The sequence below is a fragment of the Heliangelus exortis genome, chromosome 4, assembly GCF_036169615.1.
Source record: "Heliangelus exortis chromosome 4, bHelExo1.hap1, whole genome shotgun sequence".
In the NCBI taxonomy this organism is placed as follows: domain Eukaryota; kingdom Metazoa; phylum Chordata; class Aves; order Apodiformes; family Trochilidae; genus Heliangelus; species Heliangelus exortis.
The window spans coordinates 27,863,762-27,876,165 of NC_092425.1; the positions used below are offsets into that span (position 1 = coordinate 27,863,762).

At 43.6% G+C, this 12,404-nt stretch overlaps 1 protein-coding gene across 2 annotated transcripts in view; it reads left to right on the top strand.

Annotated features, from left to right (window-relative positions):
* The first annotated feature begins 7,492 nt into the window (after window positions 1-7,492).
* Window positions 7,493-12,404, top strand: part of TEC (tec protein tyrosine kinase) — a 43,765-nt gene continuing 38,853 nt past the window's right edge. For both annotated transcript variants that reach the window (XM_071743607.1, XM_071743608.1), the window contains exon 1: window positions 7,493-7,635. The gene's annotated coding sequence lies outside the window, so the exon portion shown is untranslated. The remainder of the gene's footprint in view (window positions 7,636-12,404) is intronic.

The window sequence follows — 12,404 nt, forward strand, 5'->3', positions numbered from 1 at the left end:
GAGAAAAGAAACCAGCAAAAAAATAGAAGGGAACGAGGGAATGAGAAAAAAAAAAAAAATGAAAGAAAAGAAGGAGATGAGGGAACGAGGAAAAAAACCAACAAAACAAACAAGGGAACAGGGGAACGAGAAAAAAAAATAACAAAAGACTTGAAGGGGATGAGGGAATGAGAAAAAAAAACAATGAAAAAATAGAAGGGACCAAGGGGATGAGGAAAAAAAACAAGAGAAGAACAAAATGGGAATGAGGGAAGGAGAAAAAAACCCAGTGAAATATAGAAGGGAATGAGGGAACAAGTAAAAAAAAACAAAGAAAGAATAGAAAGGGAACAAGAAAAAAAAATACAACGAAAGAATAGAAAGGGAAAGAGGGAAGGAGAAAAAAAAACAGTGAAAGAAGAGAAAGAGAACGAAGGAATGAGAAAAAATAGAACAAAAGAATAGAAGGGAATGAGGGAACTAGAAAAATAAACCAATGAAGTAATAGAAAGGGAACGAGGGAACAAGAAAAAAATATAATGAAAGAATAAAAAGGGAAGGAGGGAAGGAGAGAAAGAAACAACGAAAGAATAGAAAGGTAACAAGGGAACGAGAGAAAAAAACGAAGGAAAGAGTAGAAAGAGAATGCGGGAACAAAAAAAAAAAGAAAGAATAGAAGGGAACAAGGGAACGAAGAGAAAAAAGAACAAAAGAATAGAAGGGAACAGGGGAACGAGAAAAAAATTAACAAAAGACTTGAAAGGGATGAGGGAATGAGAAAAAAAAACAGTGAAAGAATAGAAAGGAAATGAGGGAACAAGAAAAAAAAACAACGAAAGAATTCAAAGTGAACGAGGGAATGAGAGCAAAAAACAATGAAAGAGTAGAAAGAGAATATGGGAACGAGAAAAAAAAGTGAAGGAAAGAATAGAAAGGGAACGAGGGTAGAAGAAAAACAAGCAACGAAAGAATAGAAAGGGAACAAGGGAACATCTGGCTGATGCATGGTAACAGCCTCGTTTTGTTTGATTTCAATCTTACTGGCTTCACTGAAGAAACTGTAGGTCTTGAATCAGAAATGAAAATGGATTCCTATTCACCCTTTCCTTCCCAGTCCAGATTTTGCAGACCTATATTTTATACTCTTTACACCATTACTGTTCAAAGCTGGATATGATCCATTCCACTCATTAGTAGTGAGATGCCACAGAAAATCCCATGAATGTATCAAATGTTTCCTCAGAGTAAACTTCAAAATTATGCACCAGAAAATAAAGTAAGGAGTGTCTGTGAAGTATCTGAAGGAAAAGAGTGAAGAATCCATCATCTCATAAACTTTATCCTTCCTGAACGAGGAAGCCCATGAGTGGAGAAGGAAGCAGAGGAAATTATGTGATTGTGTAATGAACTATTGCATCAAGATGCATACATGCAAGGGCTCTGAAGTAAAATTACAAAGACGGTCTTCTTTTTACTGCTTATGACCTTAAACTCTGGCATATATGGATTTTCTGAGGGAGAGAAGGCATTTGGGAGGCCATTGCCTATTTTCCTTCACTCTGTCAGGCCCTACCAGGTTGCAATGGCCCTGACTGCCCTCCTAGGGCCTCTCACCACCCTCCCCATGGCCCTGGACCCTATTTCAGTCCCTCAGAGCTGTTAGACTCCAGTGCTGCAGCAGTGTTGGTCTCCAGCTTTCCACAGCCCTACACTGCCTGGCTGTGGTCCCTGATTCATGGGCTAATGTCAGCTTGACCTTGGGCATGCCCCAGCCCCATGGAGCTGCCTGGCAATTGCTGGACCTGTCCTTCACCCAGGGTGTAACTTCTCAGATTGACCTCAGACCTTTCTCATCCTCCACTACCTTTCCTGATGATATGGGCTCTGGTTCAACCTCCCTGCCCTTCTCCTTGCCTGGAGATCCTTCACAGCTCCTGGGCCCTGAGGACCCCCTTCCACCTCTGTCCTGAAACACTTCCCATTGTCATCGCTTGGGCACAGCACGTGTTCTCTCACATGATGTAGTAGAAACTCTGTGGGTTTATCACTCTCTTGGTACACATTACGGCTGGATTTCCCCAAACCTTGATATTTCCCCCCCTATCTTAGCTAGGTAGAATAAGGAGAACAAAATCTTTGTATCTCTGTTTCATAGCTAGGATCAAACAGAAACAAAATGACATAAAGTTCTGGAAGGGAAATAATGTCGGTAAAATGCACAATTAGACCATGGAACACCTTGCCATGCTAAACACAAGCTTAGCAAGATTAAAAAGGAAGGTTATTGCATGGATAAAAAGAATATCTAGAGTTTTAACAATCAAAATTAAGCTAAAAATATTCTGCAAGGAAATTAAACCTTATGATTCAGAGATTAAGGAATTGTCTCACTGTTGGAGACTCCTATGAGACTTGACCTAGAGCTACAATTTCTCATCTTAACACCTACCTACATCTTGCATTTAGGTTAAAAGTGCTAATTAATATTGGAGACCACTGGCCTGAACCATGGTGGAAATTCTGGGGGAACTCTTGTTTGTTTCCCACTAGAAAACTCTGGGAGTTTTCCTCCACAGTGGGCTGTAGTTAAGAACTCTATGGGTATGCTTAAGCTGAAGGCATAATAAAACAAAATTAATTTTCTCTAGCTTCAAAATTAATTATGAAGATGCACTGATCTATTTTTTGTTCCTTTAATGTTTAGTAGAGAGGAGAAGCCTGTCCATGGGCAACTCATCTCATCCTACATAAAACAGATTAGATGAACTAGGCTCTAAAAGTGCTGAATTCTCTCTGTGGAAGGAGTCTAGGTGATATTTCAGATACAGGAATATATATTAAATGTGTGAAGTTGAGTAAGATTGAAGTAGCAACTTTAAATATATATGAGTTAACTGTAAACCACTTACTTTCAGTATTACTATCTGTGAAAGTTAGCTTCTCTGTTAAGGCCTATTCATGTGTTTGTTCCATCCCTTCCTCTTTTAGCATATATTTTGCCCAGCTATTCCATGTTACTGCAAATCAGAAAGCAGCAATAATTTAGGTGCACTATGGATGTGTACAATCTGTCTTTTTTCTTTGTGCCTCTCAAAGTTTTAAGAGTTCTTTCTTCTCATCTAATGTTAAGGATAAATATAAGTTTAAATTATAATCTTTGTACCACACTGGGCAAAATTTTGACTGCACATCTCATAGGTCTGCACCTGCAAGATGCATTTCTTAATGTCAAGCAACAGGTGAATTATTCTGATGTGTTCATTACTACATGGTACCTTAAAAACCTTTTGGAATAAGTTCCCTTGCATATTTGTGTTGATCATGATGCCTCTGCATTGGCTTCTTTTGGCTCTCTTTCAGATACCTTCATATGCTGCCCTCACCCAAGCCTAAACCTGTGTTTACCTCAATTGCTCTTTACTCTCCAATAATGGGTTGCCCCAGCTTTTCTTTAATTGTTTGCATAGGACCTGAGGTTTTTTCTATCATGACATCAATGCTTCTGGCTCTGTGAGCTACTGGAGTCATGCTGAGATCTTGGACCTGTCAGCTCTCTGAGGATACCTAAAAATTCAAGAAATTTTTGAGCACAAATTTAAAAAAAGAGATATTTTTGTTTAAGCTTTGACTTAAAAGTTTATTTTTAGCTTAAAACACGTACTGTGGCACTGCTTTAAAACTAAGGCTTTAGCAGTTGCCTTACAGGTAGTCAGGAGACAAAACATGGACCTCTGTGAAGTTGAGTAGAACTCTGGTAGAGAATTACTGTATTGATCTACCCATCATTGTGTGTGACTGATGTGCCAAATAAACAAGGTGTGGCACGACGAAAAAAAAAAAAAAAAGCATGCAGAGCTCTGCTTCCCAGCCCCCAGTAAAAAAATCTCCCTAGAGGATGGTTAAGTGTCTGCCAGCAATCCATAGCTGACTTTCCAAGTTGGTCTGCCAGAGAGCCCGTGGCTTTCTCTTCTTCTACTCACTTTCTCTTCTCCTAATCAAACCTTATTAAAACACTCTCCTTGTGGTTTTCAGTATTTTGCTGTTCCTTCTATCCACCTTCAAGACAACAATACTGACTGCAAGAAATAATATTTTATGGTAGGTTTGGATTATACTCCATAGTTTAAAGCTACTTTCAGCAGTGCTATGGAATTATCACCTACCAAATCTCTTAAAACTGTAAAAAGACTCTGGAGAAAGGAAAAGCAGCACAATGAAGAATGAGTGTAATTTTTCTCTCATTCACAGTGGTCCCTCTCAAGAGTGAGAAAAACTCTTGTTTGTCATCTCAGCCCACAGCAAGTGAGGGAAGAGAAGTAAACAGAGGAAATGCTCAGTGATTGCATTCACAGAAGCTTCTGAGGAATGAATAGGTTGAAGAGGGTTTGACAGGCACAAAAATGAAAAAGAGGAAGAGCTGTCTGTGACCAACAGACTGCCAGAGGTGCTGCTCTGTGACCATGAAGATTGCAGAAAAGGGGCTTTTTCTTTTTTTTCAAGAGCTCACCCTAAAGAACAACACTGCTTCCAAAGAGAAAACAGGCATGGATCATGAGATGATGAAGCAAAAAAATAGCAGGAAGGTGAATGACTGCTGGAAATGTGGTCTATCAAAGTTGCTGTCCAATTTGTTTATTTTTCTTTCTCTCTTTGGTACTTTACACTACATGTAGGCCTGAAATTTCGTAAGTGTCTTTCCCAAAGTGGAGACTTCCTCCTAGAGAGGGGTGGTTTGCCACAAGAGCTCTTCACCACTGTTCCTTCCTGTGCAAAGCAAAATCATCTGCTCTTGGAGCTGAGTGCCTCTAGTCCAATATGAAGCAGAGTAACTCTGCCATTACAGTTCACTGAGTCTCTGGGGGCCTAAACAAAGAAAATGCTCAGTCAACAAGTGCCCCAATCTCTGCAGTGCAGAGAATTTGTAAGAGAAAAGAGAGAAATGATGCAGCAAGTAACACTGGGTTCTTCTGGAAACAGGACCAATGCCTTTAAATGTCTCCTCCTTCTTAGCATTCCTCATGTTTGCATAACATTTCTGCATATGAAGTTTTCAGGAAATAATTTCTGTTTCCAACTTGCTCCTTTTTCTTCAAAGTGGACTTTTTCTTTAATCCTGAGGAAAAAAAAACTTTTCCCTTGATGGAAGGCTCAACCCCCTCCAGGCTTTAAAGCTTATACACATGTATAAAGGACACTTAAGATTTGAAAAGTACTTTTGCTCTTTAAGTACATTGGATCAGGACACAGTAGTAGCCCTGGTGATGGTCACTTTTAGATAGCTATGAAGTGCAGGAGGAAAGCAAAACCCTTGCAAAATGAAAATTTGCACCAGTAGCTCTGCAAACCCTGGCACTGTGCAAGGATTGTCCTGTCTCACAAACTGAACTTACACCACTTGCTCTGTATAACAACAGTGAAGACATACAGGCCACAAGAAACCAAACCTGTGCAGCAGAAAGTCAAATGCACAGTGCTACCCTGCCCACCAAGCCATGAGAGTGATGGGCAATACTTTTCCCCAAGGCTTTAAGAAAGCTTCCCAAACTTTTTTCCCAAAGTATTTAAGAGCAGTTGAGCCTTCCCTCAGTGCCTGTGCTCAGTATGTGTTTGTTTCCTGATGCTCAGCATATCCTTGTCCTTCACCATTCAGCCTTTGCAGGGCTCTCTTCCGTGCTCTCACAGCTACCACCCAGCTCAGAGCAGTTAAAATCTGAGGCAGGCACAGCTAGCCTGTACCCAGCCTTCAGCAACCAACCTTCTTCAGTCCCTCAGAGGAATACCCTTGTCCTCAGAAGCAGTGTCATTTTTTTGTTGCTTTTGGTCTCACTGTCCTGCTGATATATTTATCTGCCACTGCGGTAGAAGAAGGTGGGAGGGAAAGGGAGAGCATTTTTAAGACTGAGAACTGGCAAGCTTCATATAGCTTGCAAAAAACATGTGATCCACACTTCCACCACCAGTTCTCCACTAGCTGACTAATCAGCATCGGAGTGGTTAACTCCTGGTCAGTAATTGTAAGGAGGACAACTTCAGCACAGCAACAGCCACATGTTTGGACCATGGAGATGTGCTCTCCTGTCCCTTTGCTGCTGCTGCAGCTCTAGGGTGAAGTCTCAGGAGAAATGTAGCTGCTGCTTGTTAAGCTGTACTGTAGCATAACCACTCTCTGCAGGGTGACACTTCCTGCTGGAGCTCAGAAATGCTACCTTATGGGGTAAAGATATTCCAAGCTCCTCCTGCAGCAAATGTTTAGGTTTTTTGCCCTTTCCTCCTGCCACAGCAGCAACAGAGGAGCAGGAGAAAGCTGTAGTTGCTGTTGCTTGAAAAATGAAGCGAAGTTGCTTAACTTACAAAAGTGGGTAAGGAGTTCTTCATGGAGTGTGTGCTACTACAAATAGGCAGGGACAGACTGGAGGCAGAATGGTCAGAGCAGACTGGTGGGACTGGTCCCCATGACGTGGCCGTGTGGAGGCTGCCCATGTGTTTATCCCAGAGATGCTCCATGTGCCAGGGATGGGGCCCCGTGACTCCTGGGGCTCAGCAGGAGTGTGATGTGCTGGGCAGACATGGCCACAGCACCAGGAGCATAATTTGGAGGAAATCCCCCAAGTGAAAACAAAGACTGTTTAAGTCATTTCCTCCTTGCTGAAAGACATCTGTGTTGATCCAGTGATTACACACTAGTCACAACAAAACCATTCACTTGTAAGCAGCATAGACCTCACTTGTTTTCCTGTAGATTGACACTTAGAAACATGAGAGATATATTTCAGGTGAACTTTACAAGTTCTTTGTCTCTCCATGAGGTTTTGCAGGCTGGCAGTTTCTATAGGTAAGGGTATGCTAAGAGAAGGAGGTAAAAAAGAGAAGCTAGGTGACATCTCACTGTAGACTCTGAACTCTGGAGGTCAACACAGTCACATGCTGAGTGCAAAAATCCACCTTCAGTTATTACAGGTGTAGGTGAGTGTGACTGTTACACAAGTATGAAGGAACTCTGGTGGCCACCTGGGCAAGTGTATGGTGGTCATTACAGAGATCCATCGTGAGGGTTCCCTGCCCGCCTGGAGCAAAGGAGAGCTGTTCCCACTGCTACCTGTAGCCCCTAGGGTAGCCCTGTGGCTGCTCACCCTTTGGTGGTTTGGAAGCACCAACAGACCTGAGCCAAAGTACCAGTTACACACGTTTTAAAGCCAGCTGGTGCCAAGCAGTTGGCTGCACCTAGGTTTTGGGTGGAGAGTTTGCATCCTGCTCCAAGTTGTGTAATTTGCTTTTTTCATCTAGTTCACCTACACTTTTCTGGATCTGCTTGATGTGGGACACCTTACTTCAGCTTCTCTCTGCTCCGCACCTGCCCGAACCTCAGAGGGACCCCAGGCAGCGCTGCGGACCCCGCCGCGGGGCGGGGAGCGGGCCCGGGGCCGCCCCCGCAGCTTCCTCCGCACCGCCCCGCGGGGAGCCGCGCTCGGCGGCAGGAGGAGGAGCAGGAGGTGCCGGGGCCACCGCCGCTGCCGCCTTTCCGGGCCGGAGCGGAGCGGGGTAGTGGCTTGCGGACCTCCCTGCCTCCCTCCGTCCCTCCCTCCCTTCTTCCGCGTCCCTCCGCTCCGCCAGCTCCAGGGCTCCTTCCGCGGGGGTGACGGCGGCCGGGACACCCAGGTAAGGCAGAGCCGGGACTGTCCCGGGAAAGGGACCGGGAGTGTGCGCGGGGGAAGAGTTTATTTCACCGCGCTGCCAGCCGGGGCTGCCCCAAGCGCGCAGGTGGCCGAATCCGCACCCCACAGCGGCTCCCGGTGTGCTGTGCCGTGGCTCCTTGTCCCGGGTGGCGTGGTGGCTAAAGCAGAGCTGGTTGCAGCAGCTGGAAAAGTGGAAGCGATCCTTACTCCACGTCCAAGTGTCACCCGCGGATCTGTGAGCTGGAGCTACCACAGAAGCTGCATTTTAAACCTTTGCTTAAAATCGCCGTAATTTTGTAATATAAGGAGTCGTAGCCCAGGCTGCCAAATCCATTTTAAAGCTAACAGTTGCTGAGTATTTTCTTGCTTATGTGACTTCCTCCTCTAAGTCTTTTCTTATACTCATGTAACCCTGGTGTGGTGCTTTACTAAGGCCGTTTCGCCTCGTCTCAAGGCACATTTAGCTTTGTATGCGAGTTTAGTCATCATAAAAGATCTTGCTGCTTTCTGTCCCACAGCTTGGTTACCCTTTCTGGTGGTAAATGCTCTTACACGTTGTGCTAGGATACTGTGTACCTGCTCATACCGTGTACACCTCATGCAGCAGGTGACTAGATGTGCATGGTGCTTTTCCACAGGCTTCCTTTCTGCATCCCTGTAAGTCAGAACCGGTAATTATTTTAACTATAAAATGAACTTTTTAGCATAGATATGAGCTCTCTGCTCATGCTTATTTCTCTCTACTCGCAATGATAGATGTGTGCCTTGCTGTGACAAGTGCTTATCTGAAATACTTAGTATTATCTCATGAGTCAAACAAGTGAGACTGTAGGTTTTATAGATGGAAAAACTGACCATAGGAGAAATGCAGATAAAAAGGTTTCCTGCGAATCCTTACCTTATGTGACTGTCTCTCTTACCTTTTTTATAGCAAGGCTGAAGGGCAAAACATCACTGTTTTTCTCAGAAACTCCCAATAACTGAAAGATGTGCTGTTACTTATGGCTGATATATAGATGTTTAGAGTATTTTGGGCTACTGGGAAGCAGCACTCATACAAGTAGGCTCACAGCTGCACTTGAGGGAGTACCCACAGTGCTTTTGCACATGCTCCTTTTTCCTTTCAGCACACCAGCTGTGCAGCTCAGATCATGCCACCTGTTCAGAGGAGGCCCTTTGGGCAATCTGGTCTTGTTTCAGGTGATGCCTTGAAGGCAGGGAGGTAACTCCTGGGTGCTCAGCTCATTTGATGGCTATGGTTTGTAAGGACAGTACAGCAGGGAAGAGCCCATTTCCCATCAGTACTCTCCTCTGACAGTCTTCATTTTATCTAGGTTTTATTTGGCATGTTTTATTCATTGAGAAATTACATCTTAGGGTGAAATAACCATATTTATCTCTGCATTTGGTTCTCAGTGAAAGGGTGGGTTACATGTCCTGCTAAATATCTAAATGAATATCATGAACATTTTGAATTTGAATTGTTTCTTGTGAACTTGCCTTTGGAGTTCACATGGTTCAAACATACTGCCACTTAGACCTCTGCTCTGAAAGGCCTCTCTGTTAGAGCAAGAGCTCAGGTCTGGCTCTCGGCTGCCAGTCCCGATTATATTCGCCTTTCAAAATTTATAGGTGTACCATATTTTTTTTTTCCATCTTAATGCATAATTTGAAAATCTTGTAAAATCATTGAGTGTGAGGCAGATAGAATTATGTCCTAATGAAGTTACATTTTAACTCTTAGCTGTGGGCTCCGTATTGTGGATTTGGCATTGCAATGTACCCAGTAACCTGGCTGACTACTTGCAATGGCCAAAAGGGTAGAAAAATAAAATAGAGCTGATAAAACAGTGTTGTTTCATGCTGCCCTGAAACAACATTGTATTCAGAAATGCTGTGCTGGTGTGGTATCCTGTAATTAATGTTAAAATAACTGGAAAGTCATTACTTTCATGGAATTGCTTGGAAGCAACAAGAAAAGTCTTCCCATCCACCAAATGTAGGTGAAATCTGCTGTAGCTTTAATTCCCTCTGTGTTGTGTTAGACTAGATACACAAGATAAGGTGTACAATGGTGTAAGTTTCACACAAATATTTATAACTCAAATATGCAAAACATTTTCTGTGTATTAGACAATAGAAGTCTGTGCTTCCTGCTGTCAATGCAAAGATCATGGAAAAAATGTCTTCAGCCTCTGTTAGCCATTGATTTCTATGATGTTTTTCTTCTTTTGCTTGTTTTGATATTTTTTTTTCAGTAATCTGTTACCTTTTTACTGCTGAACTTGGAATGGTCCTTTAAACAAGGCAAGTTTGTGTATGCCAGAGAATCAGTTCTAGCAGTAAACAACAGCTCTCCTGCAGAAATAGGATGAGAAAACACCAGCATAAAACCAAAAAGATATGGAAAGCAGTAGCTGGACAATGTGGAGTAAGGGTTGGCATGGAGAAGAACTGAGGTGATTTTTTAAAAATATTTCAAAGAACATACGTGCTTCTGAAGGTTATCATATATTTTTGGATTTGTGCTACAGATTTTTGTTATTACGTAGATACATCTATTTGTAAAGCACAAATATTTTGGCTAAAGTGACAGTAATGGTTGTTCTGTTGTTGCACCATGGAAGTAAAATGATGTTCATTAAATGACTTGCTGACACCCATAGCTTCCTCTGTTACACACAATGCAAGGGAAGGACTCTGGTGTCACTGCATGCAGCCTGACAGACCTCACTGAAGGGGGATCGACTACATGTACCCAAATTCTCCTGGCCAGGGCCTCATGCTAGCACTAGACATTAGAGATATTACTGATATTACTGATATCCAGAAACCAATGAGCTACCTGCATTTTAACAAAAGGTCAGACAGGTCCAAATAATGTATTTTTTGTTCACAGGCAGTGCTACTTCTAAAGGCAAATCCCCAGTTTTCTTTGATGGCCCTCAGGCAGAGGGACACTAATGTCCTCCTCCTGGTCACACAGAATGTGTTTTCTAAAGGAAAAAGCATTAAAAAAGAAAGCAGTGTGTATGTGAGAAAAGCCAGTGTTTGGGTGTATGCTTATGCCCTTTTGTGTGGCGTGACAGAAGAGGAACTGGGGAGCAGAGGCTTGTGATTGACCACTGCCCCGTGGCCATTACAACTCTGGCAGTTCTCAGTCATCCCCTGCCCTGGTTCAGCCACACGGGCCATGATTCAGAGTCAGGGAAAATACCATGTGAGGTGAAGCTTTGAAAACAAGACAGATTTCTTTTTACACGTGAGGAGCTGAGTCTCATCATAAGAGATGATTTGTGGGAAAGGGGGTGGGTTTTTTACAATTTCCTGGATGTGGAGGTGTGATGGAATAATGAGAGGTCCATTCCTTGCAAGGACCATGAAGCAGCTGCTGTGTAGAACTGGGATCATGAAATCTCTGAAAGAGTTGCAGAAGCCTCCTAGAAGCAGATCTATCCTACTCATGGCCAAGATTACCTTTCTTAAGAGGAGTGACATCACCTACGAGAAGTCTCTGGTTTTGACAATACCCAAACATTATGAGGAAAATGACATTGCTGAAAACATGCATCTTGGTTGCATGACTCTGTCCTGCATTCTGGGCAGTTCAGCAAGGCCTGTGCCTAGTTTGGTGTGGTCCAGCCTTGGTAGTGTGGGCAGGAGGGATATTTTATGGGAGACTGCTGCAGAGAGACAAGTTTCTCTGGGGGGGCCTGAGTCTGGCCAACAGCTGATGTATGAGAGGTGAGATTCAGCTTGTGGTGACTGGAAGAAGTGCTTGGACACAGTTTCAGTCACAGCCTCTTTTCCAAAGCAGAGCAGCAGTGTGCCAGCTGGGCTGTCCTGCCCCGTTATAGTTCTTAAGGTGAAAATCCCATGTGACATGAAACAAATGCAAGAAGAAGAAGAAAAAAAATATTACGGTGTGCAAGGCTATGTGGGACCAGGGTGAATGCTTTCTTGGCACTCCTTTTCTTCATTCATGTTTCTCTTATCAGTGGATGTCTGAATGGGTACCACTTTGCCATATGTGGAGTGTAAGTTCGTGTATGCTCAAGTAGGTCACAGCTGAGTTTCCTGTCAGGAAGGGTTTTGCTAAGCCTGTGCCTGTTACAAGCTTCAATCTGATTAAATTGTCAGAATTCTTTAGAAACTAGGCAATGAGGTTCTTCCTTCTGAACCAGGGTCTGGGCAGGACACCAGGACCCTGACCTGCCACAGAGTGCAGCTGTCATGTTAGACCTGGAACAATTCCTGACCATTTATGCTTACAAAAGACAACTTTCTCCCTCAACTCCAGGATAGCTACAAACCTTGCCATCAGACCCAGATGACAGCTCAGCTTCAGATTTAGATGAATGTAGTATCCCTTGTGACTCTGTCCTAGGCAGGTCTTCTTCTGTCAGGGTGGTGAGACCTGGCTGCCCAGGGAAGCTGTGGATGAGATGACCTCTCAACAGGAGACACCATTTTTTTCATTAGGACACTGTTTCATTCAGACACTGGTCAGAATGCTTCACTTTGCTTTATCATGACAGACCCTGAGGACCAGCTTGTCCTCAGTGCTGAGGGCTGGTGCCAGGCTTGCATCTTAGGTGACCCTTGTTCATCCCCAGTGGCTCTTGAATGGTTCAGTTCTTGGGAGGAGGCAAATTTACAGCTCCAGTGTGTCAGATGAACTGTGAGGATCTGTTTCATGGGAGTGGGCTTTGAAAATGACATGGTGAGAAGCTCTGGGGTGCGACAGCCATG